Source organism: Talpa occidentalis, unplaced genomic scaffold, assembly GCF_014898055.3.
Source record: "Talpa occidentalis isolate TD23 unplaced genomic scaffold, MPIMG_talOcc4v2.1, whole genome shotgun sequence".
Lineage (NCBI taxonomy): Eukaryota > Metazoa > Chordata > Mammalia > Eulipotyphla > Talpidae > Talpa > Talpa occidentalis.
In genome coordinates, this window is record NW_026555331.1 from 25948762 (window position 1) to 25976618 (window position 27857).

General features: G+C 36.1%; 1 long non-coding RNA gene across 3 annotated transcripts in view; it reads left to right on the forward strand.

Moving 5' to 3' along the window:
* The window catches only part of LOC119232797 (uncharacterized), a 180619-nt gene that overhangs the window by 80889 nt on the left and 71873 nt on the right, over window positions 1–27857 (forward strand). Inside the window, exons 2-4 of one of the 3 annotated variants that reach the window (XR_005122230.2) lie at window positions 9656–9700; window positions 10586–10723; window positions 11178–11208. This is a non-coding gene — a long non-coding RNA (uncharacterized LOC119232797). The remainder of the gene's footprint in view (window positions 1–9655; window positions 9701–10585; window positions 10724–11177; window positions 11209–27857) is intronic. The other 2 variants (XR_008550584.1, XR_005122385.2) reach the window with 2 other exon arrangements.

Consider the following 27857-nt stretch of genomic DNA (forward strand, 5'->3'; position numbering starts at 1 on the left):
GAGGCGCAGGAGGGTGAAAGGATTCACCAGAGACAGAGTGGGGAACAGAACAGGCAGACTGACGAAATACACTGCTGAGGGGAGCAGCAGGCAAGACAGGAGAGGTCTGCTCGCCATGGGTTGCTCTGAGGCCAGCGGGGATTGAATGGCTCTGCAGAGGCTGCAGACAACTGCCTGGGTCACCAGGGAGGCCCTCACCCTTTTTTAAAAGCACAACACTAGCTCCATCCTCAGCCCCAGACATTCCCTCTTCTCATGTGACTGATTTCCCCATAGCTCTTGGCCCCATCCAGCACATCACATCTTTTACTTATTTTTGTTGTTCCCCACCCCCAATATAATCTCCTTGAGGGAAGGCCTTTTCCTGTTTTGTACAATGCTGTGTATTTCCAATATTAAGAATAGGTACTAGTGCTTAATGGGAACTTGAATATCTATTGACTAGAGAAATAAATGAACACTGCATGATTTACTAGCAAACTGTAGGTAGTAGTACGTCACTACATTTCTGGGTTTTGTGACTTTGGAGAAATAAATATTCAGCCTTATGTAGCATTATAAACTCATTTTTCTTGATTTAAAAAAAAAATGCTACCTGTAATAGCTTCACCTTAATTGTGCTAAGTTCCTTTGTCACCAGAGAGTGGTGAGGTGTAGACTACCACCCTGCAGATACTTCAGAGATTTAGAGAAGGTGTCAGGGGCTTGTATCTAGCAGCTTAGTCAAGCACTTGTCCTGATTAACACCTTTGAGTATTCTCAGCATAGCTATAGTTTTGTTTTTGGTGCTGGTGTTGACTTTTCTTGCTATTCTTAAGCCAAGTAGCCTCTGTGCTCCTGAGGTACATTTGATTGAGATTAAACACACAGTTCTAATATTAATACACTCCCCTTAATTCAAGTAAGTAAGATACTGCTATTTAAATTTCAATCTAGCCAAAATACTAGGGACTTAAAAATTGAAAAATATAAAATACTTATATATTTATATCATTCCAACATACATCTGTCTTTAGGAAAGTAAAGATGTGTACAAAGGGCTGGTTGATATATTTTTTACCTATTTAATCAAAGTAATTTCTCTAGAAGACAGAATGTGTATATATATATATTTTTTTTCAGAATTCTTTATGTTGCAAATAACAATAACAAACCTATCTTAATTTATGAATAAAGTGAAAAAGTCCAAGATAAAGAGGTTCTAGAATATCTTTGATCACAGATTCAGTTAAAACCAAGAAGTCTCTCTCTCTCTCTCTCTCTCTCTCTCTCTCTCTTCTCTGCCTCCCCCCAACTTGTCTTTCCCTCACTGGGCTCCTTCCCTGTCTCCCTCCCTCCTTCTTTAGGAAGTTCCTTAGCTGGTATGCAAGATAGCTGATGACACCCCCTGATTCATATCCTACTCATATCCTAACATTTTTATCAAGGCCAGAGAAAAGAGATAATTTCATTAACATTTATGGGAAAAAATCTAGGGGAAAATTGCCCTGGTTAAGATCACATGTCAATCTTTTAAACAATGTCTTTGGATCAAGAAAGGGGGGGAAGGGTTCTCTATTTGGGGTTTGTCACCACCATCACCACTCCTGTGGTAAAGGAATGGAGTGAGTAGCCTTCTCTCTGTCACAGAATGATAGAGAAGAATGCTTCTTACACTGGAGAAACCTGCCATATCACTCAATGTAAGCAATCACATGGAACCTAGTGGATTGCTATTTACAATAGCTAGTTCTAGGCAAATTTTATGATCTCTAGATAGTGACTTCGAGAAATCAGAAGGAATAATCTGGCAGTGAGATGGGCATCCGGGGTATATTGGATGCCTGATATTTATAACAGGTGGTGCTCACTGTGCTTAATGTGTCCACCCTGTCTCCCCTTCTGTCTTCAAAAGAAGCCTGTGAGGTAGATGTGATTAGCCCTCGTTTTACGGTTGAGACCCAGTGAAACTTGGATGACCCAAGATCACAAGTATGGTCACGTAATAATCAGAGCCCAATTTTCAACCCAGATCTAATTCAGAAAACCATGTACTTTTTAATATATGATTATGATAATGTTCTTACTTGGAAAATGTTATCCCTGACAAAGTAAGTAGAATTTTTCATTTTGCTTTGCTTTTTTCGTCCTTCCTTTCCTCTAAGAAAAAAAAAAAAAAAAAGACATGTTGGGTCTCCCTGGTGGTGCAGATGGTTGAGCGCCACACTGTGAAGCTGTCCACAGCCTCTGCAGCACGGGTTCGATCCTTCCCAGCTGGCGAGAATCCCACATGGTGCAGCAGACCTCTCCTGTCTACCCCGCTGCTCCCCTCAGCAGTGTATTTCGTCAGTCTGCCTGTTCTGCTCCCCGCTCTGTCTCTGGTGAATCCTCTCACCCTCCCATTCATCTGACCTATACCCCAGTTCTTGTATAAAAATAAATATATCTTTAAAAAAATTAAAAAAAGATATGTTACCTATTAGAGGTCAACTTTGGGACAATGATCCATTCATAGGATTTAGGAGCATGGATCCTAGAATGGTTAGGGGTCATTAGCATGAAAGCGGTAGGAAGGATGAAAAAGGCATTTGGTGGTGAACTTAGGGTGGAATTGGTTCTCTGATCATATCCATCTTCTTGCAAGTCCTTAAATATATTTTTTTTTCTTCCTTCCTTCATCATATGTTCCTCCTTCTCTCCCTTCCACCTCCTTCAGCAAATACTCATTAAATTCATACTCCAGGTGAAGAATTTTGCTAGGCAGTTTGTGTCTCTATAGACTGTTTCCCCTAAGTATCAGCCCAGCCCACTGTCTTGGCTATATATTCTTATATCCAGGGGGTCTTGAAGCAATACTGCCAAGGATTGAATCCAACTATGTAGCCTAGAGAAAATTACTTAATCCTTCAACTGCTATATTCTCATTTGTAAACTGAGAATGATAGTTACATATCTATCTCCTAAGATTGTGGTAAATATTAAATGAAATAATCCAGGTAACATATTTAATATCATATCTGTGTTATAATTACTCAATAAATCTTAGCTATTATGACCATTATTTTTAAGATTTATTGTGGTGTCACTTTAAACCATCTATGAACTACTCCCAATACTGAGTTGACCTTCTTCCAAGCTCCCACAGCATCTTGTGTGTGGTAGATACAGAAATGCATCACATGAGCTCACTGTCTTAGGGGCAGAGTCGCAGGAGGCAGTGTCTTGCTTAAACTCACCACCTCAAGGACCATGGCACAGCGTTTGCTGCTGAGATCACGCAGCCTCCATTGGATCCCCTTTCCTCTGTGTGGATTGAGCCTGGGATGACATGGATATAATGAAGAGCTTCTGTATGGTGAGGAGGTTCATGTGTGTGAAATCCGGAAGGGTGCTAGAAGCCAACAGAGACTAGATGGTCAATTTGACAAGATGTTTAATGTGCTACTGCATTGCCCTGATTATAAAAAGCTATGTAAGAAGCATTCAATTTGTAAACGGCTACTCAGCATTAAGATTAAATGTCTCAGAAAGCATTTCGTAGCAGTAAGGAAGACATACAATGGATTGTAGCAGAGATTTGGGCAAGAAAATGATTCAAGAGAGATCAATTAGGAAGCAACTAAGGGTCACAGCATTTTCACCAGGACTGGTTCCCAAGAAACTACTTTCCTTAATCATCCATAAGTACAACTCCTCATTTATTCAAGTTTCACATCTTTAGACTCCAGCTCTAATCCTGGTTCTCTTGCTGTTAACCCCATATCTGCCACATCTTCCTACTCTGAGGTCTTGAGACCCTTACAATCATCAGGAAGGGTGAAGTTCAAACTCCTTTTAATGTTGACTTGTGACCTGTCTTATGAATCCTGAATGTTCTCTATGACACCTCAATTTTTGAATTGTTCCAGGAAGTTTCCAATTAACTTCGTCCAGATCCATCAGAGGAATCACTATCTCTGGCAGCTATAACCTTACAAAATGTAGGTCTTAAATAATAAGACCTGATCTGTGAGCTGCAGAGGGATGTTGCACAAAAGCATCACTCTTGTTCATCCCCATCAGAACTCCCAGGTGACCATTTGCACTGTCAATGAGCAGTGGTATTTTGAAAGGAATCTCTTTTTCTGAGCAGTAGTTCTCAACTGTGGGCTTAAAATATTCAGTAAATCCTGTGGTGAACAGAAAAAAAGTAAACCCAGGATAATTACACTCAGTCTTTTTCTTAAATTAACGGATTTGATTCGTCAGTACTACAGACCTGTTTAATAGCTTTAACATTATTTTACATAGAGCCTATTGAATTAAACAAGTTCAGTTTACTTCAAATGTATGATAATTTTGGATTTTAAAAATAGTATTTCTTAGTTCTTTTGAAAGAATAATTTTTAAATGTTTTCAAATAATCTTTGGGAAAATATAGTTTTGTTTAAATTGTCTTTTTTACTAAGTAACAATTGCTGAGTTAATATCTTGCATCCCTAGCTAAAGTATATTTCACTTTTGTTTTGTGTTTGCTCAGTTTTAGTTATAGCTAAGTTCCTTTTCTGTGAAGATGATGTGTGGGCAAGTCATTGTTGGAAACTAAAATTTATGGGCCATTGAATTTTACATGTATTGAGTAAATAGTATTTTGAACATGTGATATCAGTATATAACCTGTTTTGGAATACACAGTGGTCTTTTAAGAACTTAGTTTTGTTGAAATATAATCTACATGAATTAAGGTATAATTTTAAGTGTGTAATTTAAGAATTCTTTTCCTTTAAAATCAGGGCAGTAACTATAACATCAAAATTTACTAATGAGTTTAAAAGTGACTTTATTGAGGTATAATTTACATTCCATAAAATTCACATCTTGCACATACAGCTTGAGTTATAGTAACTTTTTATCACTGTGTAGATATCATTGAAATCTTTCATTACAATTCCATCCCCTAAAAATTCCTTTGTATCCTTTTGTAGCCAGCCTCTGTACCCATCCCCAACTATAGAAAAACCACCATACTGCTTTGTCTTAGATCTCTAATTTTGCCTTTCCTGGAAATTTCATATAAACAAGATCATGCAATGCGTCCTTTAAAAAGAAGAAGAAATGCATTACTCTTATCCCTCTACAAGGAAGGACTTGCTTTCAGGCTTACCAAGAATGTGGTCATCAAACAACCTTCAGCTGACAGCTAGAATCTGCTTCAACTGCAGTAAGCAACCTTATCCAAGGTCATGTCCTCTTAGCAGCCCACATTTGGCCACTGAGGAAATTAAGAGATTTAAATACCTAGCTTGACATGGGACCACTCTGATGGGCAATTCTTGCTCCAGAATGCTCTATTTTGTGGGCCAGGACTTTGGCACACATACATCAGTTTGACTTTTCCCTTTTCCCAATCCTGTTTCCTTCACTGCCCTTTCATAGATTTTCATCCCTAATAAACATCTTGCATTCCAAACTCCATTTCAGTACCTGCCTCCAGAGAGGCTAACATGAGACCTGTCCTTGCCAGTGTTCTTTTAGTCAATTTACTTCAGTAACTCCCTGATTGGACGGTATGGCCCTTGAGGACAGGAAAAGCCTTATTTAGCTCAGTCTTCCCAGCATCTAGCAATTGGTATTTAAATAGAAACCATCAGGAGTTGTACATTGAATAAATGATAAATAAACAAGGAGTCAGCTTGAAAAGGAACATTTTTAATTAGTGTGCAGGGAAACTGGATTGATAGTCATAAAAAATAATTGTTTCATGTTTCATGTTGCCATGCTTACCATGAAAGTAGAAGTTCTTTTATAAACTATGTGGGCAAAGATAGAGGAAGGAAATTTTACCAGTGAAATCAGCATTGTTCTAGGTAGAATCCTCTTAACATTTTAACAGCCGAAGTAACTTTTTTTCCCTTTCCAGTGCTTACTACATATACTTGGAGAAATGAAATAATGAACAATGTATGTACGACATCTGGTGGCTCCCAGATAATGTTACATGAACTTTTCCTGGAGTCTGAGTCATGGAACATAGTGATTATAATAGCCTGAAACTTTTCTTATATTGAAATCCTGCACGAGACTGCATGCTTCATTCTGCCAGTGTGGGGAGGAAGGGAGCGATTAAATTTACCAAAGATGCCAGGGGAGATGAACATAACAGGCCCATTCTTTCAATCCTTTCATACATTTTATCTTCAGAATTAAAAATCATTCATCCAATTAAATGCTCTTGGTCTGGGCCTCGGGCCAATTCTGTGTCATAGAAGGTGATAAGACCTATTAGCTATAAGCCTTAAATTAACCAGCATCAGGCCCCAAGGAACGATGTTGCCCAAATGAGCCCCCTCCCTCTTAATTCCACGCTTTCATGACAAACTAGAAAATATCTTCATTACAATGCTGCGGGTAGGGTCAGCAGAACAGATTGAAAGCCACAATTAAGACTATAAAGCTGAAGATTCCATGCTATTTTTTCAACCATAGGTGAATTAAATATTCACTTTTTAAAATCTATGCAGATAGTATGTGTGCTAATAAACATAGGCAAACATGAAACACCCACAGATCTGAAGAGTAGACTAAAGAATAGAAGAATTGTATAAGCTGCTGATGATATTGCTACAATTTACTCTGATAACAATTTACTCTCATTGACTTGATTAAAATATTCTGAGAAAAGGGAGGGCAAGCTTTTGGAATTTATTGGCAGGTAGCAGCACTAATGGTGAGATGGTGTTTATTTGCATATTTAGATAACTTTTTCTCCCCTTGATTTTGCATGTATTCTTAAAGCTTTTAAAATATTTTTTGAATAGTATATGGATATGTAGATCATTCAGCAAGCAAACTGGAAGGGAAAAGATAAAAATTTAGGAAACACTCACTAAATACCTGCATTCATTAGGAAACAAAAGAAACCCACTAAAACTAGGTTAATGTTTGATGTAGTTCACATGGGTTTGAACATATGCTACTTTGTAATGGGCTAAACTGTGGACTTTTCTTTGAACTACAAATCCTCAAAAATAAGAACTGATGAAAAGGGTCAGCAGAGTTAAGTCACCATGAAAATCCAGGGCGTTTTACACTCTTCACTTTCAAAGTTGACAAGTGTGATTGGATTGAGGTCAACATTGGTATTCAAATAAGAATGCAATCTACATTCCTTATAGTAAAGTCCAACAAACATTTTTAGAATATTTTATTAATGGAAATTTCAACATACCCCCAATCTTTTGAATTTTCTTCAATCATTATTAAACAGGAACTTTTTCTCCAACAGTGATACCGGAAAGTATCACTTCATGAGTTTTCATCTGCACACATGAATAGTATAAATTTGAATGGCCAAAATTTATTGAATGTGGTTCATAGAAAAGCCAGGAGATTTTCTGGATCAAGTTCCTTAAAGCCTATATTACTTCACTTGATTTACAATGACTTGTATATAATCTCATGACTACAGAGTTTACAAGAGTTTGATTAGACAAGAAGGAAATGAGACAATTTTTGTGCTTATTACCTGCTAGGACACAGGTTATATATTCATGGATTATAAGCTCACCCAGATATGGGTGTGCACATGTTGGTTTTTAATTATCTTTTTCTTTATTATGTGTATTTACTTATGCATATTATCTGTAGTAATTGAATTTTGACTTCAAAATGTTTCTTAAAACATTTTCCTTATTTGCCTTCTATTAAAGATAAACATCTGTAGAACTGAAGTAGACTGAATTTATTTTGATGCCTAAATGCCAGAATTTTATCTAAGTAAAAGTTTGCTAAAAGAATAAAAGGGCAGAAACTTAAACACAGCTGTGGGTGACCTCATAAAAAGCAACCCTAACCCTAATTTTACCATAGAAATGATGCAAATTCAGAAGTAAAGAGAAACTATTTGGGCACAATGGTTTATAAAATAATATGTAACATACACAAAATTATTTTTAAAGCCCCTTCTCAAGTTTACTTTTAATAAATTTCATTGTATAAAATTGATGAAGAAGAATAGGTACAGAGAATCATGCCTATAAAAGTAGGAACAAGGACTTGAGCAGAGCAATAGGCTGCCAGGAAGGCAGCCCCCAATGAGAGCACCTCACCAACCGGGAGCGACTACTCCCACCTGGGCAGGAGCTTACCTGTGGGCTCTGCTTCTCCATCATGTTCTTGATCCCTCACTTGTGAAACCACTTGGTCTCAAAGTATTTCTGCGCCTCTGATTCCTCCTCTGTAAAATAGCGGTGAAGAGTACCAAGATCTTGTTTAAAATACTTAAGATTCAGCATTAAATATTAGTAGTATTAAATATGGCAATTCTTGGGCCTCCCGGATGGCGCAGCAGTTAAGTGCTGGGTTGCAAAGCTGCCCGCAGCCTCTGCAGCGCCCGTTCAATCCCCGGCCAGAGGCGAGGATCCCACATGGCACACAGACCTCTTCTGCCATGCCCGCTGCTCCCCTCAGCAGTGTATTTCATCAGTCTGCCTGTTCTGCTCTCTGCTATGGCTCTGGTGGGTTCTCTCGCCCGCCCGCACTTGTGACTGTACCCAGTGCTTGTATAAATAAATAAATCTTTAAAAAAAAATGGCAATTCTTATAAAATACTTAACACTTTGACCTATAATTCACACATGCTCCATATTAGCTAGCATCATTATGAAAAGGGTTTTGATAGGCTCAGATGCTGGGGGAAAAAAAAAGTCAAGGAAAGAAGTCAAGAAAAAGGAATCAGAAAAAAAATTTATATAAATATCGAGATTGAATAAAATGAAATTTGGCACATTAAAGGTAGAGAAGTAGCGTTTTCTTTGAAATTTGGGGAAAAGAACTTTCTATTTTATATATTAAATAAAATACAAATCCTTACTATAGTACTATAGTTGACATATAGGAAATATGTCAACAAATTGTATCTGATTTCACTAGTATTATTAATATTAAATGCAATAGAATTTGCTGTTCTATAGAATAGCACATTCTCTGTGGCCAAAACTGAGAACAAAAAGTACTAAGGATTTGGAGTTGCAAAAACAAGCAGTTCTTGTTAAGGAAAGTGCTAACAGCCACTCTGGCCTTTTGATGTGAATCAAAGGGAAATGTTTTTCATCCTCTAGTGAGGTATGCAGCAAAATGTAGAGATTTAAGTTCTTTTATCAAAATAGGTAACCATTTGAAGGAATTAGTGATTCCTTCAAATGTATACGTATACATGCATAATGGAATATGGATTCCAAAGAACATGTAGAAAATAGCAAAATGTTGCCACAGTTACTAGAGAAGTTTAAAAAAAAATCAGTAGTGGAAGAACAGAGCACTATTAAAGAAAAATGGAAAATAAAGTTTTGGGGGAGAAAAAGAATTGTACAGCACAAAGTCATCACAAATTTCCTAAATTTGGTGCAAATTATATTGGTTCTGTGCCTGGTTAAGTTTTCCAGGCACTATGCAGGTCAGTCTCAGAGACAGTGAAGCCCCAAGTAGGGAATAACCAGCTGGTTATGCAGCATACACAATGCCATATGTTCCCAGAATCCACCATTTTCCTCCTGACCACACAGATACAATATCTGTCCAGTTAGTAGTTAGGTAGGGAATTATACCAAATGAAATGTGGGAAGTTTGTGGTATATTATCTCTAGCACTAACTCCTTTGAGAAAAGTAAATCTTGTTCCACTTTTTCTTCCCTCATAGGCCATCTACCTACAAAGGATTCAGGGAAGACTGAGGCTCTAAGGAGTAATGGAGCTATGGAACTTTTTTGGAAAGGGTTTGGGGCATACAATGACATTGAGGATCCCCTATTCCACCCTTCATCTGCCTGTGGCATTATCAAAAAATACACCTCCACTTTGCAAAGACATTGAGCTTTCATGACTATCAATGAGCCTCCCCTGATGAGAACTGAGTGTTAATCCTTGAGTTTGGGAAAATGGTGGAAATGAAACCATAATTGCAATCCATCCAAAAGACAATGTGAAGAGAGAATTTTAGAGGCACAATTGTTTGGGAAGTTTTACCATAAAAGCAGAAAAATTATATACACACATACACACACATATACATAAAACAGACATATATATTTATATATATATATATATATAAATCAGTAGCCAATTGATATGTATAATTTAAGGTGCAGTAGGTCCAATAATAGTCCCCCAAAGAAATTCACATCCTGGGGCCTCCCCAGTGGCACAGGGGATTGAGCGCCATGCTGTGAAGCAGTCCACAGCCTCTGTGTTCGATTCCCAGCTGGTCAGGGAGATTCCCACATGGTGAGGCAAACCTGCCTCGCCCACTGCTCCCCTCAGTCTGCCTGTTCTGCTCCCTGCTCTGTCTCTAGTGAATTCTCTCACCCTCCCGTGCTTCTGGCTGTACCCCAGCTTTTGTATGAATAAGTAAATCTTTAAAAAAAAAAGAAAATCACATCCTAACCCCAAACATAACATAGTTTGTAACATAACATCCTCCTATATATTCCTAACATAACATAGGAGGATGCTATGTTACATGGTGAATGAGAATGAAAGAAGCAGGTGGAATAATTTTGCTAATCAGCAGACCTTAAAATAAGGACATTATCCAGGTGGACCCAATGTGAACATAAGAATCCTTAAATAGGGAAGGAGTCTGACGAATCAGAAGCAGAGAAGACGACATTTTGAGAAACTCCGTTGGAGCCTCCAGAAGGAACACAGCCTGCTGACCTTTTGCTTCCTGTCCAGTGAGACACTTTTTGGACTACTGAGCAGCAGAAAGGTAAGAAAGTATATTTTCATTGTTCTGAATCACTGAGTGTGTGGTCATTTGCAACAGCAGTAACAAATCTAAACAGTGAGAATGTTCTTTATAAAAAACAACCAAAAGTGATATGTCTGAGAAAATATAAGGAATGTGCGCCTCTTCTATGAAGAGTTACAAAATATGACTGCATATTATGAAAGAAAATCTAGATAATTGGAGAAATATAATATGTTCCAAATGGGGGGGGGACCCCAACTATGTCTAGGTTTAGTGTTCTCTGGTTTGTATAGATGCAGTCACACTCACCCTTTCAGGCTCAAGCAATTAGCCAGGACTAATAAATCCAACTTGACCTGGATTTTTTTTAAGATTTTTGTTTTTGGAAAAGTAAACTAAGATACTTTTTAAAATGTGGGTTTTCTTGATCTCTCTGTGCCGCTCTTTGAGTTAATTTCATTACTTCCTACAGCTGGCCGGTGTCTTTGTACTCAGGAGGGAAGGTAAGTGGTTTCCAGGCAACCTGCGTTGTTAAGTTGATTGGCAGAATCTGAGTTATATTACTGTTTCTGAGCTATTCTATGTGGTCAGATGATCAAAGGAATGGGGTTGATAACTGCTCCAATATAGAAAACTGTGAGCCCATAGTCAGAGAAGATGGGTCTATTACCCAAGAGACACAAATAGAAGCTACTCAGCACAATGACTCCACTAGAAATCTACTAGAGGAAAATTCGAGATGCCAAAAAAAATTTATGTAAAATGTTTTTCATTTTAAATTTAAATTAAATTATGACCTTGCCACATGATGATATATTTTGCATTCATTAAAAATATCTTTCATAAGTTTTTAGCATTGATAGAATTCAAAATCCATGGGAAAATATAAAATATTCAGTGAATAAAAATTGAAAACAAAAAATGTACATTTTGATCCAATATTGCAGAAGACATCTATTTATAGAATTCACCAAAACCTTAACAATATGTATATGTAGTGAAATGACAGTTTTGCTTTGAACTTTTTTGTGTATTCTAGTACATTGTCTAAAGTGGTAAATAACTTATGCAGCTTATAAATGTACAGATAAAACTGCTTTGTAAACTGTACAGATATTCAACTAGTGTAGACACCTCTCTTACTGCTAGTACCCAAGGCTCTTGTCCAGTGTTTCTCAAGCTTGACCAAGCATAACAATATCTGAGATGGTTTATTAGAACCCAGGTGGCTAACCTCATCCCCAGAGTTTGTGAATTAGTAGGTCTGTGGTGTAAACTAAGAATTTTGCATGAGACGTTAATAGTAATGGTCTGGTGACCACAAGTTTGCCAATCACTGCTTTAATCATATCTGACTGCCTGAATTCCTTAAGCATCTGGCTCAAGTGCACTTTGAGCCGTTGTCTAGCTACTCCTTAAACTCTAACCCCACCACCTTGTTTTCTTGCCTCCCTAACGCTTCCCATATAATGAGTCAGCCAAAGCTGATTGTCCTGAGAGGTTGCTTTTTTTAACTTCTTAAAATGGATCAGGTGACTTTCCTATCTGCTCTCAAAGCCTCTGGAACTGACCTATATCAATCTCTCCAAGGGTCTTTGAGTCCCCAGGATAATCCTTAATATAACTTTAAGGGACTGAATAATGAATGAATCTATTATCTCTTGTGATCTACAATAATATGCAATTTTTCTTATTATGGAATGGGGTTGGTTTTCAGTCTATAAAACTGAATCACACAAAAATTAGTTTACCTTTTTTAAGATCAACCAGATAGTAACAGGGTCAAGTCTCAATTCCAGCTTTCCTGGATTCTATAGCTTGTATTTTCTGTATTATTCCATGCTGTTGCTCACTCATAGATGATGTATAATATGAATCTAGAACTTTTATTTTTCTGGCATCTACTTAAGAACTCAACTGTGTAGAAAGCTATAACCATGAATTATTAATAATCTCAGAGTCCTATGAAATACAAAGATAAATTTTGCATTAAAAATCGGTCTAAAGCCTACATTGATGCAAAAAGTGAAGAAAGTAGAAGACAAGGGAAATGATCCCTAATTTAAAAATAATTTTCCTTATCTTGTTTTTAGAAAACAAAAAGCTTCTATGCCTCTGTTAAGAGTGAAGCTTTCTGGTTTTGGCTACTAGCTTTGAGATCTAGCTAACATACAATTCACCCATTTAAATTGTAAATTGCAGCGATCTCCTATTAATGCAGATGTGACTCAACACTACAAATTTAGGAACATTTTCATTACCCTCCCCTCCAAGAAACCCATACTTTAGCTGTCATCCTCCGACTTCCTAGCCCCACTCCTAGGCAACCACTGAATTCTATATAGAGATTTACCTGCGCTCTACATTTCATGTAAATGGAACATGATATACGTGGTCTTTTGTGACACGCTTCATTGACTTAGAGTCATGTTTTCAACTGACACTGTACTGATACAAATTACTGTACTGATACAAATTACTGTGATTCATTCCTTTTTATTTCATAATATGACATACAATATTTTATCTGCTCATCAGGTGGTGAACATTTGGGTCGTTTGTGCTTTCTGGCTATTAAGAATAAACTGCTACAAATGTCTATAAAAATTTTTACAGGGCATATATATATATATATATATATTTTTTTTTTTTTGGTAAATATTTATTTATGCATACAAGAGCTGGGATATAGGCCAAAGGTGCAGAGGGCAAGAGGATTCACCAGAGACAGAGTGGGGAGCAGAACAGGTAGATCTACTGAAATACAGTAGTAAGGGGAGCAGCGGGGAGACAGGAGAGGTCTGCTGCACCATATGTGGCTTATCTCCTTGGCTGGGGATTGAACTCATGCTTTACTGGCTGGCAATAGCTTGAAAGCAATGAGACTTTAACCCTTGCACCACCAGGGAGGCCTCAGGGCATTTCGCTAAAAATACCATTACTGGGTCATATGGTAACTATGTTTAATCTTTTGAGGATCAGGAAGATTTTTCCAAAGTGGTTGCACTGATTAGTTTTCTAAAATAATGATTTTGTTCAAATAATTGGTAAATTTTATTTGGACTGTGTGAAAACAAATTTAGCTAAAATATTCACTGTTCCTCATTTACTATCAAATCAATACAACTGACAGGTTCCTGAGTCTCTCTGGAGGGACTTCTGGTTCATCCCACTTAATCCCACTCCACTCCTTGTCCCATGTCCTCTGGTCCACTCTTCCCCATGGAGGAGTTAGCATTTTTCTCAGTGCCTATCACTAATGTCACCATTTCTGGAAGCCTGGAATGAGGCCTAACTGAGCAGATGCAATAGTTTATATAAGTAGTTTTTGTAAACTAGTTTCCTATAAGAAATGGAAAAAGCCTTGGTGAAAGCATGACTTACTCAACCAGCAGACAATGCTTGGCTCTGATTTTTCACTGGTCATCATTTTTAACCTCTTGATAAAAATTTCTGCTGAATTTATGGAAAGTATCATATTGTTAGAGTCAAGATATCTGTTTTCCATTTCAGAAATGTTTGTCTATGAACCCACATAGGTTGTTCTTTTATTCATGTTTCGATTAAGCTTTTCCATAATGAGTTAAAAGAAAATAGCTCTGGGGGAGCAGTAGGTGAGATAGGAGAGGTCTGCTGCTCCATGTGGGTCAGCTTCCTGGCTGGGGATCGAACTTGTGCTGCAGTGGCTGCAGATAGCTTCACAGTGTTGATACTTAACCCCTTATGCCACCAGGGAGGCCCCTGTTTAAGAATCTTGCCGAGGTTTTCATCAAGGCCTCTTGTGCTATATGAATTATTAGGAATACTTAGGTAAGAAGAATGACTTCCCAAATAGTTTTTTCTCAACATGATGAGGCTTTTCACTAAAAGAAATTCACCTTTTTTAATTGTAGTTTTTGTTGATGTAACTTTGGACATCACTTTGTATGATTTGGGTTTACAACGCAGCATGATTCAGAGGTACAAGTTCATATTCCTCAGATATGTTATAAGGAATTCATTTTTAAAGATCTGTTTCTTTAAAAGAAGCCGTGATAAACAAGAGCAGGAGTTGAAAAGGAAGCCAACTGGACTTTGAAATGAGTGACTGTTCTGGAATAGGAGAGGAAAAGAGAAACAAGTTTCACAAGATATGTATTTTGTCAGGATCCTTAGATTTGTCTCTAGTCCTGCTCCCCAAGAACTTTGCAACAATGTGCCTTATCAGTTGGGAGTTTACAGGTACAGCAGTTTTCCAATAAATGGAACTGAATGAATGAAAACTATGACATGCTTTAAGGGGAAAAACTGGGGGAGAACAGCATGTAAACCCATTACATGAGATTTAAGTTTAAAGAAATTCCAAAATAAGCTATTCAAATTATAATATCCAGCTAATGAGGAGTTAGCTAAATATTCTTTAGGATTTGAATATTTCTACAACAAAATACACATTCTTGTTTCAGAACACAGGTTTTGGAGTCAAATATAGGTTCCATAGCTCCCAAAATGTGGGACCTTATGTAGAGGATTAAATCTCCATGTTCTAGTAAAAATAGTAAAGTTGGACTGTCATTAAAATTTGTCAATAAACAGGATTTTCGTAAGAATCAGACCTAGTTATAGAGGCAAAGCTCTTTGCCCAAGACCTAGAAGATAGTGAGTACTCAGTGGTACCAGTTACTTTATTACCCATGATGTCCATTTTAACACCCATCCCCACTTCCAATCTGGGATCTATCCAGGATGACACATTGCATTTAGCTGTAATATCCTTTTATCTGTGATGTATTTGCATTCACCAAGATTTTCTCTTTATTTTATGCTCTCCTAAAAACCCACTGAATTGATAAACTCAGTCCTAATCTCCAGGAGTGGGTTACGAAGTTGTGTATTGAATGTCCTTTATTCCAATCTAGTAGAGTATCTGTGTGTTGGTGGTTTGTTGGTCTGACACTCTCTCATCCGTTGATCAGGAAGGTGAAACATGAGATTCATTTCATTCATCCTTTCTCCCTTGATCTCCACATGAATTCTTAAAGCTAAAATCTGCCCGCTCCAATGAGTCAATACAGTTTGCAGTTTCTAAAAGATGTTATTTAATTTAAAATATTTTAATTCTCAAAGTGGATTAATAATTAGTACCTTTTAAATAACATCTTGATGCAAAGCTAAACATTTTTATTTTGTGTAAATACCTACTTCTTTTTTATACTTATATAAATACTAACAAAAGTATTTAGATTCCTTCCCAGACCACTAGATAGAATTCATGAACTCCCAAACTGAGAACCACTGACTTACCAAATAAATGTGAAACTATTTAACCTGGTATGGAAATTCCTTTCCACAGCATTCTTTCCTACCTCTGACCTAATTATCTGCTGCACCCCCTTACACACTCTCTACCCCAGCCACTTTTACTGTCCTTACATTTTTCACTTTTTTTTCCTATCCTATTAAAAAAGCTTGGAATCCTCTTGTCTCCATTCAGCAGTTACATGTAAGTAAATTGTATTCGCCTTTTTTTTTTCTCTTTCTGGGACCCTCATGTTATGGGTATTATTTCTCTGTATGTTTTCCCAAAGAGATTGTATGCTATTTCCCTTTTTTACCCATTTTTCCCTCTTAATTCTATTTCTTTGTTCACTGACATTGTATTTTCAAGCTCATTAATTCTCTCCATTACTTATATTTGTCTATTTTTGTGGCCTTCAATTGTATTTTTTTAATTTCAGTTATAGTATTCTTAGCTCTGTTACTAATCATAACTGCCTCATAGATTCTCAGTCTTTATTCTGGTCTTGTTTTATCGCTTCCATTGTTTTTGTTTTGGTTTAGTTCCATATGCATTGTACTATTGCCTTGAAATCTTCTTCAATCATGTTCCACAAATCTGTTTGATTGAGACTCCTCTTAGGGTTGTTGGATTGTTATTGGGTTTTTTTTTTGGGGGGGGGGTTGTTTTGTTTTGGTCTGTCATTTGTGGAGTGTTCTTTCTATTTTTAGCTTTTTTTTTGTGCGCACAGAGGAGCCCCATGTCTTTTCTGCCACCATCTTGCTGGGTAAATTGTTTCTCAAGCATTTTGGGGTCTTGAACTCTGCTGAGGGGTATATAAAATGTCAGAACTCCTTCTCCACAAAGATGATAATGTGGCTATTCAAACACAATTCCTTAGGATATTAGGTCAGTGGACTGGGTCTCAGATAATTTATGCTGTGACCTCTGATTTCTCCTGTCAATAGTGCTTAGTTTATCACAGGTTATACCTACGTGAGTAGCAAACAGATAACCCATCTGTTGCAGAATCTACAATTTGGCTAAAAATAACCCATCTACAAAATTTCAATCTAGTAAAGAAATGTCAGGTTGAGAATAAAAATTCAAATAATGAATGCAGTCTCCAATTATTACATGACATAGCCTTTTTTGACTTTACAATGATAGAAAAGCAATTTCATTTAGCAGAGACTATACTAGAATACTGAATTAAGGCATTTTTCTTCACTTTCAGTGCAATATTCACTAAATAGACTTAGTATTCAGTCTCTTCACTAAAACAGACTTAGTATTAAGATGATTTTGCCCAATAATAGATTAAGGTGTTTTGAATTTGTTTAAGTTAAGATAGGCTAAGCTATGATGGTTAGGAGTATTAAATGCATTAGTGTAAATGCATTAATGTATTTGATGGTTTTATTTCTACATAATCCCAACATAGTCAAGGAAGATAGAACTTTAAAAAAAAAAGCAAATTATTTCAGTGAAGATTATTTCAACATTTAATGGTAATAATAATAAAAAAATAGAATATGAGTACTCACTATCTTCTAGGTATCGGGGAAAGAGCTTTGCCTACGTAACTAGATTTAATTCTCACAGAAGTCCTATTTGCTGTTATTTATTTTTATATTCCAATTTTTAAGGACTAGACCAGGGAGATTTAATTACACATCTAAAATCACACTCCTTGGAGGTGTTAGTGTCAGGGATATGTGACTCCCAAAGCCTGTGTTCTAAAACATAGCATGCTTATATTAAAATTCTAAAGAGTATCACTAACTCCTCATTAACTGTATATTACAATTTCAGTGACTTATGGTAGAATTACACGTGTCATCTGCAAATTGTGGTAATTTACTCTTTTAAAATTTGGAGTTCTTTTACATCTTTCTCTTGCCTAATTGCTCAAGGTAGGATTTCTAATACAATGTTGAATAGTAGAATGAATGTGTACATTCTTTTCTTGAATCTGATCTTGGGAAAAATTTTCAGTTTCTCAATATTGAATATGATATTAGCTGTGAGCTTGTTATATATGGCCTTTCCTATGTTGAGTTTTGTTCTAGTTAGCCCCAATTTTTTGAGAGTTTTTAATCAGAGATGTTGGATCATATCAAATACTTTCTCTACAACTATTGATCTGGTTACAATGCCTTTTTTTTTGTTGATGTGGTGAATGACATTGATTTTTTTTTTTTTTGCATATGTTGAACAATACTGCATCCCTGGAATAAACATCACTTGGTTATTGTGATCCCTTAATGCAATTATTCAGTTTGCTAAGATTTAGTTAAGGATTTTTGCATTTATGTTCATCAAGAATACTTGTCTAGAGATAGATAGAGAGAGAGAGAGAGAGAGAGAGAGAGAGAGAGTGTGTGTGTGTGTGTGTGTGTGAGAGAGAGAGAGAGAGAGAGAGAGAGAGAGAGAGAGCCTATCTGCTTTTGCATCAGTAATGCTGACCTCACAAAATAGGTTGGAAGCATTCTTATTTCATTTTTTTTTTTTTTTTGCAAAAGTTTGAGAAGGATAGGTATTAGTTCATCTTTGAAGGTTATTGTTGAAATAACCAATATTGGTGTCTCTCCTGGGCTTTTGGTTTTTGGAGAGAATTTTGATTACTGTTTTAATTACCTTACTTGTAATTTGTCTGCTTAGGTTTTTTATTTCTTCCTTAAAAAGTCTTGGAAGATTTATGCTTCTAAAAATTTCTATTTCTTTATATTATCTAATTTATTGGCATAGAATTATTCATAATAGTCTCTTATGAACTTCTTATTTTGTTTTGAGATATGTTGTAACTTTGTCTTCTCATTCTATTAAAGTTTTCTGTTTTTTTATCAGTGAGTCTGCAATTATTTTCACTCTTTTGTTTGTATTTTTTTAAAAGTTCTACCAGGGCCTCCCCAGTAGCTCAGCGGGTTGAGCACCGTGCTGTGAAGCTGTCCACAGCCTCTGCAGTGTGGGTTCGATTCCTGCCCTCCAGGGAGAAACCCACATGGCGCAGTAGACCTCTCCTGACTTGCCCGCTGCTCCCCTCAGCAGTGTATTTCAGTCAGTCTGCCTGTTCGGTTCCCCACTTTGTCTCTGGTGAATCCTATCACCCCCCCATACACCTGGCCTGTACCCCAGTTCTTGTATGCATAAATAAATCTTCAAAAAAAAAAAAAGTTCCATCAGTGTTGCCAGACCTGTTTCACTCATTCCTCTTCTCTTCATGCTCCACCAGTCCAGAGTTGGGGTATCTTTCAGGGTTTTTGTTGTTGTTGTCTGGCAGTGTGTACTGTGTTCTTCTATCCATTTTCAATTTTGTATGAGTTGTAAGACAAATGGACTTTCAACTGTTGAATTTTCACCTGTAGTCAGTGGATTGGTACCATGAGGAATAGTAGGTATAAAAGAGGTCTGTAACAATGGGTATCTAAGGTTCGCTTCTAGTAGAATGAGAATTTGAGATTCCTATTACAAAGTATTTCTTTGGAAGGGGGGTTACAAGTACTTTGGACATCTCAAACTGGATCTCAGTAGTCACCTATTCAAAAGGGAAATTCAGGTACACTGACCTGATTCAGGCTACAGTTGTTCTGTTATGAGCCTCATATTCAAACAAGTAGTTTTCACTCTGTGCCCCCACATCTGCAGCTCTTTAGCAATGTACCCTCATTCTAGTGCATGCTCATGCACCCCTTTATCTAGTGCAGTGTCAGGTCTTAGGACCCCCAATGTTGGCATGTAGCTGAGTCAGTAGTCGTAGTGGGCTCTGAATCTCAGGTGCTTATACCTCCTGTGGGTTGCACTGCCCCAATATCATTCTACACAGAGTTTGGGTCAAGTTTTTCCTGATTCTTTCCATCTGGGTGATACTCCTATTCTGTATGGTTGTGACCAGTTTTTCCTTTAAGGTTCTTTTGATATTGTTCTACATCATTTTTGTTTTGCATATTCGGATAAGGTGAATCCGGTGTCTTCACTTTGCTGACATTTTGCCACACTCCTAACCTACTTGCTTGGACAGTTTAATGGCTTCACTGAAGTCACAGTTGTGGCTCCTAGTTTTGCTGTTTTAGTGACTTTTTGTGTCCTGACTTTAGTCCAGGTCCTGTACAGTTAGGTAGAATTGCACCATTTTCTTAGTCTGTGAGAAATTTTGATAGAATTAGCATTGACTTGAATTTCTCCTTTGTTACTTGCAAGTAAAAAGCAACATTTTACTTGTTTACAATATCCTGTGTACTGTTATATACTGGAGAGAACTTACCCATGCAATCTTCAAAACAACCCATGATGTTGGACCTATCGTTATCCCCAATTTACAATTATAGTAACTGTGTTTCAAAGAGGCTAATTTATTTATCCCAAGTACCTAGGTAATATTTATGGAAACCAGGATTCAAATCCATAAACCTCACTCCAAATCTCATGTACATAAAGGTTATTCTTTATTGGACTTGGCAGTATATCAGTGTAAGTTGGAATTGGCATCCATGAATTAATCCTTACCATCAGCTCAGCTGAAATATAATAGGTTAAGTGTTGTTAATCTCTTGTACAGCTAAATCTGCTTCCTTTATAGTTGTTTATCTCCTCAAAAAGTATATATGTTTAAAAGTAGAGGAATCTGAAACTGCTTAGAGGGTATATTGTTCTTTTACAAGATAAATATATACTAATGTTACTGGAGGGAGGCAGGAGTCTGTATTTTTAAGGGTCGGAGAAAACATAGCTATATAAGCTCCAAAACCCGCAGGAAATCCACAATCCTTTATCCAACAATGCAATCAGTTGAGTGGTCCAAGTATCCATCATTCCAAATATGCCTCTCAAAAAAGCAAATGCAGATGAGTGGTTCAATCAAAATCTTCAGTCAGAAACATTCTTTAACGTGCTGATCATGTAAAGATTCCTGGCTTGTTTCTCTATTTTGAGTTAGTTGAAACTATGCCTCAATTTCTCAACACTAAATAGATGCAATTACTTGAATAGTATAAGGTATCAGAGACATAGAGTTCTTATAGCCTTTTATTCATGTAAAGTAGATTGTATCCCATTTTCCAAGTACTCTACATTACCGGTTTTTCATTGTTCTATGTTTGCTAACTAAATTTAATCAGAGTCCTTTTGCTTTCTAATTGAAACATTGAAAAGCATTCTAAATTATCTTTGTTCAGCTTCTTGTACTCATAAATATGGGCAAAAGATCTTCAGGTAAATCCACCAGATTTTTCAAAGAGGGAGTTTGATGCAATAAGAATAAGAACAGGATTCAATTGTTAAAAAAATTGATAGCGATTATTGACCAAAATAATCATTTGTCTTGGTTTCTTAAATTGTAAAATGGAATAATTTCTGACCTATTTAAAATATTGGTTCAAAATTAAAATGACAATATGTATATGAATACAATTTGTAATGTGTCAGTGTGAACATAACCCAAGATATGACCTGGAAGTTGTTGCGAATTTTCCATCTCTGAAAGTTTTTGACTGGACCGATCTCAATTCTGAGGACATGCTATACATTATTCTCTCTAAACTAATTTGCAATTCATAGGCTATATGAGAAATTAGTTGCTAGTCATAGTCTCTTAAATAATATCCTTTGGTTTGCACTGTTGGTCTTTTTTAAACACAGAAATCCTGGATTATAAAGTGTGAAACTAGTAATTTGGTTGTATCCATAATTGATGTTCCTTTATTTGGGTTATGTCAACATCCTTAGAAGGGAAGAAGAATTAAATGCATTTTACTGGGCTATGTAGGAAATGTGATTTTTGTTATAGTCAAATGATCCATGAGAAAATTAACACTCTTAAATTGTCACAAGTAAAAGCAGCTTAGCCATAAATAATGGAGGAAGGGATGGAGGAAAATACTGTTTGAAATTTAATCACAGGAATAAGAGCAAGGAGTATAAAACTCTACTGAATGAATATTTGCAAAACTAAATAAAATTGGAAGAATAATGAAAGAAATCCCATTGAAATATCATTCTTCTCTCTCCTAGCCTGTAAGGACTTCACTGAAAACTCTATTGATAGTCTGGTTGATAATTACTAATGACTTGTCAGCGTTAATATATAAGCTTTCTCTTATTCCTCATCTTTTGTAGCTTATTTGATTATTTGACACATCCAACTATTTCTCTGCTTTATTTGTTCTTCCACACTATATAGATATTCTTCAAAGCTGTGTCTTTAACTTTTGCTGCATTTTTTTCCTTGGAAAAAAACATAATTATCATTTCCAACCAGAATTCAAATCTGTGTGTCCAACTTGACTTCTTTTTCCCATTTACTAACATTAGTATTTAATGCATAATTACTTGGTGGACTTCTTTGCCTGTTCTAGAAGCAAATTAATTCCATCATGTACAAAATTTAAACCCCTTAGACTCTGTTCTCTGCCTTTTTTATTTGAATCACTATTTTCTTCATGACCAAACTTTAAAATTTAAATGACATTTCTCTATAGGTTCTTTGTCCTCACACCTCATCAGATTCATTGAGTTGTTAATTGAGTTTCCACAATTCTTTTAAACTCATCTTGCCCTATTTTTTGCCCATTCAACAGCTCTTCCTTCAATCTAGTTTAAACTTGGAAGATCACTCTTCAAGCATATCTCAAAGCATTTACTTTTCCTGTTCAAAATCTAACATGGCTCTAAACAACTCATAATGTATTACTCCTCAATGGTCTGAATTCCAAAGATATTAGCAAGCTATTTCTCATAATTATTCTGCAACACAGAAATATTTTATGCTCCATGTATATATCCCACACTTCTGTCTTCATGAATTATAAGATGCTGTTCATTCTGACTAGAATTCTACGCCTGCCAACTCTTCCAGCCTAGCAGGTCTAAAGTCTACTCATTCTTCAAAGGGTTAGCTGAAATTCCATCTTCATTATGAACTATTTCTGTCTTCTATCTAGAATTTTTTATGAAATATTTTTATCCTTCATTTATGGTATTGGTTCCTTGGTACTATTGTAATAACTTTAATGCAAACTTAATAACTATTTATGAAGTATCTGCATATGCCAGAGACATTATTACTATGTGTGCGAAATTGTATTAAAACAGGGTTCAAATCCTCATGTAACCTCCACTATTTTAAGTAGATTTATGGACATTTCATATCTTCCCTATCAAATGAAAACAAATTATTTTGGACAGAACATTTCCCAAAACACTGTGGGAGGGAAAATTAGTAATAAGAATATTATGATCAGGAGAAACCAGAAACTATTCTTACCTTCAGATTATCACACAGACTGAAAAGTTATCAGAATATTCACCTTCTTTATAGGCCCCAGTATATATACTAAATTTCAACAGTTCAGCTTTATTCTAACTTTTCTTTCTTCTTTTCCTCCCCTTCCACAGTGACTAAAATAATTTTTTATATATGAAATGAAAAATTTTTGTTTTAAGAAATGACTTTAACAGTTCCCATGTGAGAGTATTTTGGGATGTAGACTTTAGTATCAGTAGTAAAGAGTGATGGTAAAAGTAGTAAATAGTAATAGATGCATTAGCAAAGAGTAATAGTGTTTTGTCAAAGACTGGTCACAAATGCCTTGCCTAATGAGATGCATGACATTGATTTCAACATTCTCTACAACACTGGTTCTCAAATGTTTGTGTGCATCAGAAACACCTGAAGACCTTGTAACAATACAGATGAGTGTGTTCTCACTCAGAATTTGAGTCAATATGTCTGGGGTGGGCCCTGAAATATGCATTTTTATCAGGTTTTTCAAATGATGCTCATGTGATTGTTTAAGGGCTATACATTGAGAACCAGCATTCTACATGATTACCTGCTCCATGAATATGTTGAAAATCTTTCTAAAAGCATACCATTAGTTACATTTTTCATCTCCTGTGGACTTCTAGTGAAAATGCCCTATATCATGTTCATATCTGGGAAACTTTGATTAAAGATCTTAGATATCTAAACTATTATCATTGGTAAGGACCAAATATAAATAAATGATATCTTAAAGGCTTATACTAAGCTATTATATAGTAGATAAACTGGTTTATTATAATTAAATAGGTAACACTATTATCCCTACTTTATAGATAAATGAATAGTTACACAAATGTAAGAAGTGGAACCAAGATTCACGCAGAGGTCTGCCTGATACTACCTTATGAGATATACTTCCTCCTTAACATTTCTATTTGGGTAAAACATTCATGGAGGCCAGAGTGCATTATTGTGGTGTCTCACACTATTTAATTGTACAGATAAAATTAATTAATAAATTGCCTGAAGATAATCTTTGCTGCAGTTTCTCAGAGATGTAATTATTATGCCACCAAGTCTACCTTTAACAAATGAGTCCACCTCCTCCTTTTGTGAATGTTCTATTTCTTGGCAGTGCAAAGTGAGCTCCTAGCAGGGACAAGCTTTAGTCATTTTCATATCCTCAGCAGTGAGCACACTTTCTACCACACAGTAGGTACCCAAGTATCATTAATTGAACTGAACTAAATTTGTGTTGTCTTGAGTTTTATTTTTTGAATACCAGGTCATTGCATAATGCCAGCAATGATTAGGCTTAAACACTCTTAGCAAGATGCAAGCAATTTTCTGGAAAATACCAAAAAATACACAATTTTATAGGGTGTGTATGTTTTTAATCACTTCTTGGATCCCAATCAATCAATAACACTCTTTCCTTGAATTATATAACAACAACAAAAATAACAGATGCTAAAGTAATACAACTTTAATTCCCTTTTAGCAGTGCTTACTTTCTGCCCTGACTCTGATGAAAATTTATTTTTTTTTTTTTTTTTTTTTTTTTTATATAGAGGCATGTTTTCTTTCTTTCTTTCTTTATTTGTTTGTTTTTGTTTATACATGCACTGGGTATAGTCAGAAGCGCGGGAGGGTGAGAGAATTCACCAGAGCCAGAGCGGGGAGCAGAGCAGGCAGAAGGACCGAGGTACACTGCAGAGGGGAGCAGTGGGCGGCAGGAGAGGTCTGCGCGCCATGTGGGACCCTCCTCCGGTGGCTGGGGAGCAGCCGGGGATCGAACCAGCGCCGCAGAGGCCGCGGGCAGCTTCGCAACCCAGCGCTCAACTGCTGCGCCACCGGGGAGGCCCTGATGAAAATTTATTGCAATGCAATGAATAAAGGAAAAAACTTCTATAAAGATTTGATTCTCCCACTTGTGCCTAAAGAGCATTCATCACCTTATTTCAAAGTGGGGAAAATATCTATATTTCTCCCATATATTACATTGATAATATGTCTATCAATAGGAAATAGAAAATTATCTTCATGTCTCCCTTTTCAATGTGCTGCCCAAAAAAGTAGTAAATTTGCCATTGGAAGTCACTTGAAAACAAATAAAATTAAAATCTTGATTAAAATCCAGATGTTGAAAAATCTATGGCCAAACTCCAGGCTAACAAATTATATGTATATAAATATATACGCAAAAATTTTAGGGATACTGCTGCCAAAGGAATTCAATTTAAAAACTGGTGTTGACAGGAGACCAGCAGTGAGACATCACAGGAAGCAAGAAAGCATATAATTAGATACTTGATCTGTGGCATATTAAAGTTGAGTCAAGATGATGTGAACCAAGTTATGGCACAGTTTGAAAGGCCTGCCATAAAACTGAGGATAAAAACATAAGGATTACACAGCCAAAAGACCCAAAGCAACAAATAAACCAAAATATGCTCTTAGTACAAAATGATAACTTTATTGGTGAGAGTCTAGGGTTCCTCTGGTCAAGAACAACCACATTTGATCACAAATAACCTTTATCAATATAAAAAAACATAAATACTCTTATGTAATTATATATGTGTATATTATAAAAGATGGCTTTCCCCCTTTTTACCTTTAACACATCTAGAAGCCTGAAGAGCTGTAAATCCACCAAACTGCCACATGCTTGGATCCTGAAGATTTCTGCAGTCATATAGAGGCATAATAAAACACCCAACTCCATGCTGGAAGAGAAAGGGTAAAATCAATAACCTGAGGAGACACTAATCAAAGTGCAGAGAAAATTGTGGTGCTCTGTGTTCCTATGAAACTTAGAGAGGAGACTCAGTTGAAATGCAAACCTAAGTCATAGGCCAGTGTTTGTATGTTTGGGCGCCAAAGAATATATAAAATCTAAAAAAGGTATTAGTAGTCTTCAGTTATCAGCAAATTCACTGAGACATAATTATCACCTGAGTATCAATAGCACACCTGGATATTTTAAATACACTCCTTAGTCTGAGTTTTACTTAGAACCTACTATAAAACATGTAATTGTTAACAAGATTTAATTTTTGTGAAAGAATTGGCTTTACAAGCATTAATCCATGGTTTGTATTTGACTTGTATGTAAAATGAGATGAAAGGATGGGTCAAGAAGTGAGAAAATATTCCTGCCTTTCGTATCTAATTGACATAACAATAATACCATTTTAAATGAGGTGCTAATAAATTTTAAGTATTATGATAAAGAAATAGGATTTGGAATGAGTCAGGTTTGAATGCATTAAGATTTTTGTTCTGATTGTTTTTAACTATGTGACCTTGGGCTGGTTTCTTGCCGTCTCTGAACTTCACCTTCTAAATCTAAACGGGGTTAAGATATGAAATATAATACTTCAATCTACCATATAGGAAATGCCCAATAAACTATGCCCAATATGGGATTTACCATGCAGCTAATAAATTGTTTCCAGTCATTTCATTTGTTGGGAAGCCCTTCTGATTCTGAGATAATCCCTAGCAATGTCTAAGTTAGTGGTAAACTTTTAATTTTGTGGTCAACTTTTTTATTATCTTACTGTAAATTAACTTCAGTCCCTAACTTTGGCTTTATATTCTATACATTCTGTTTCTCAGTCTCCTAAAATTGAAGGAGAAATTGAAATTTAAGCCCCACAAAAACTACCTTTAATTATGAATCTAACTATTATGGTCATTATTAATGAGAATTAATTAGTAAACTAAAATTCACACTAACTTGACTTTTTCCAGCTCAAAAATTATTAAAGTTTACTTTTGGATAAAATAAGTTATGGAATGAGCTCACAAATAAGTACATATAACTAGGGGGGGTTTGTTTGTTTACAGTAGTTGCCATTAAAAATGGCTTTATATTTTTAAGACAATGACTCAATGCCAATGATAAGTGAAAATCCATTGTTGTTTCCAAATAGGCAGTTGTTTTATTGAAATTAAGACAGGTGTAATTTTGAAAATGTTAGCATACTGTCAAAACCCCTATATTGAAAGAAGCAGCCCATATTGTTTTAACCTTATGAAATGGAGAACAGACATTTAGCAGTGGGAAGAAAGAGGCTGAGTTTAAGTGATACTGGATCCATTCCAAAATTATCAAGCCAGGTAGGATGTTTACAGAGGCCATCTGCCCAGAACCATAACTTCCAAATAAAACCTCAAGAGTGAACAGAAAAGTTCAATTACCTATATAAAAGCTTCTCAAATATATAAGAATAAGAAGAGAGAAAGAGGAATTAAACAACGTGAGAAGATGCACCTGTCATCTGCTGGATCACCAATGCCTCAGAGTGGCAGGTGGGAGGAATAAATCTGCCCTCAGTTTCTGATTCCATGAGCCTCTCCTATTGGGAGCATCTTGCAAGCTATTGTCTCCACATAAAATGCACATAATGTAATCTGGTGTCACCTGAAAAAAACATCCTTCAATCTTGAAGGAAAATTGGCCTGCATGGAATTAACTGAATAACAACATGCGTGAATACTGTGTGGTATGCTTGCCCTAAGAGATTTCATGAGTGATTTTCATTATAAACACTTTTGCTTTATTTGAAAAAATGAATCCTTAAGAAGTGATTCTACTATACATCAACAACACAGGCTCACTTCCA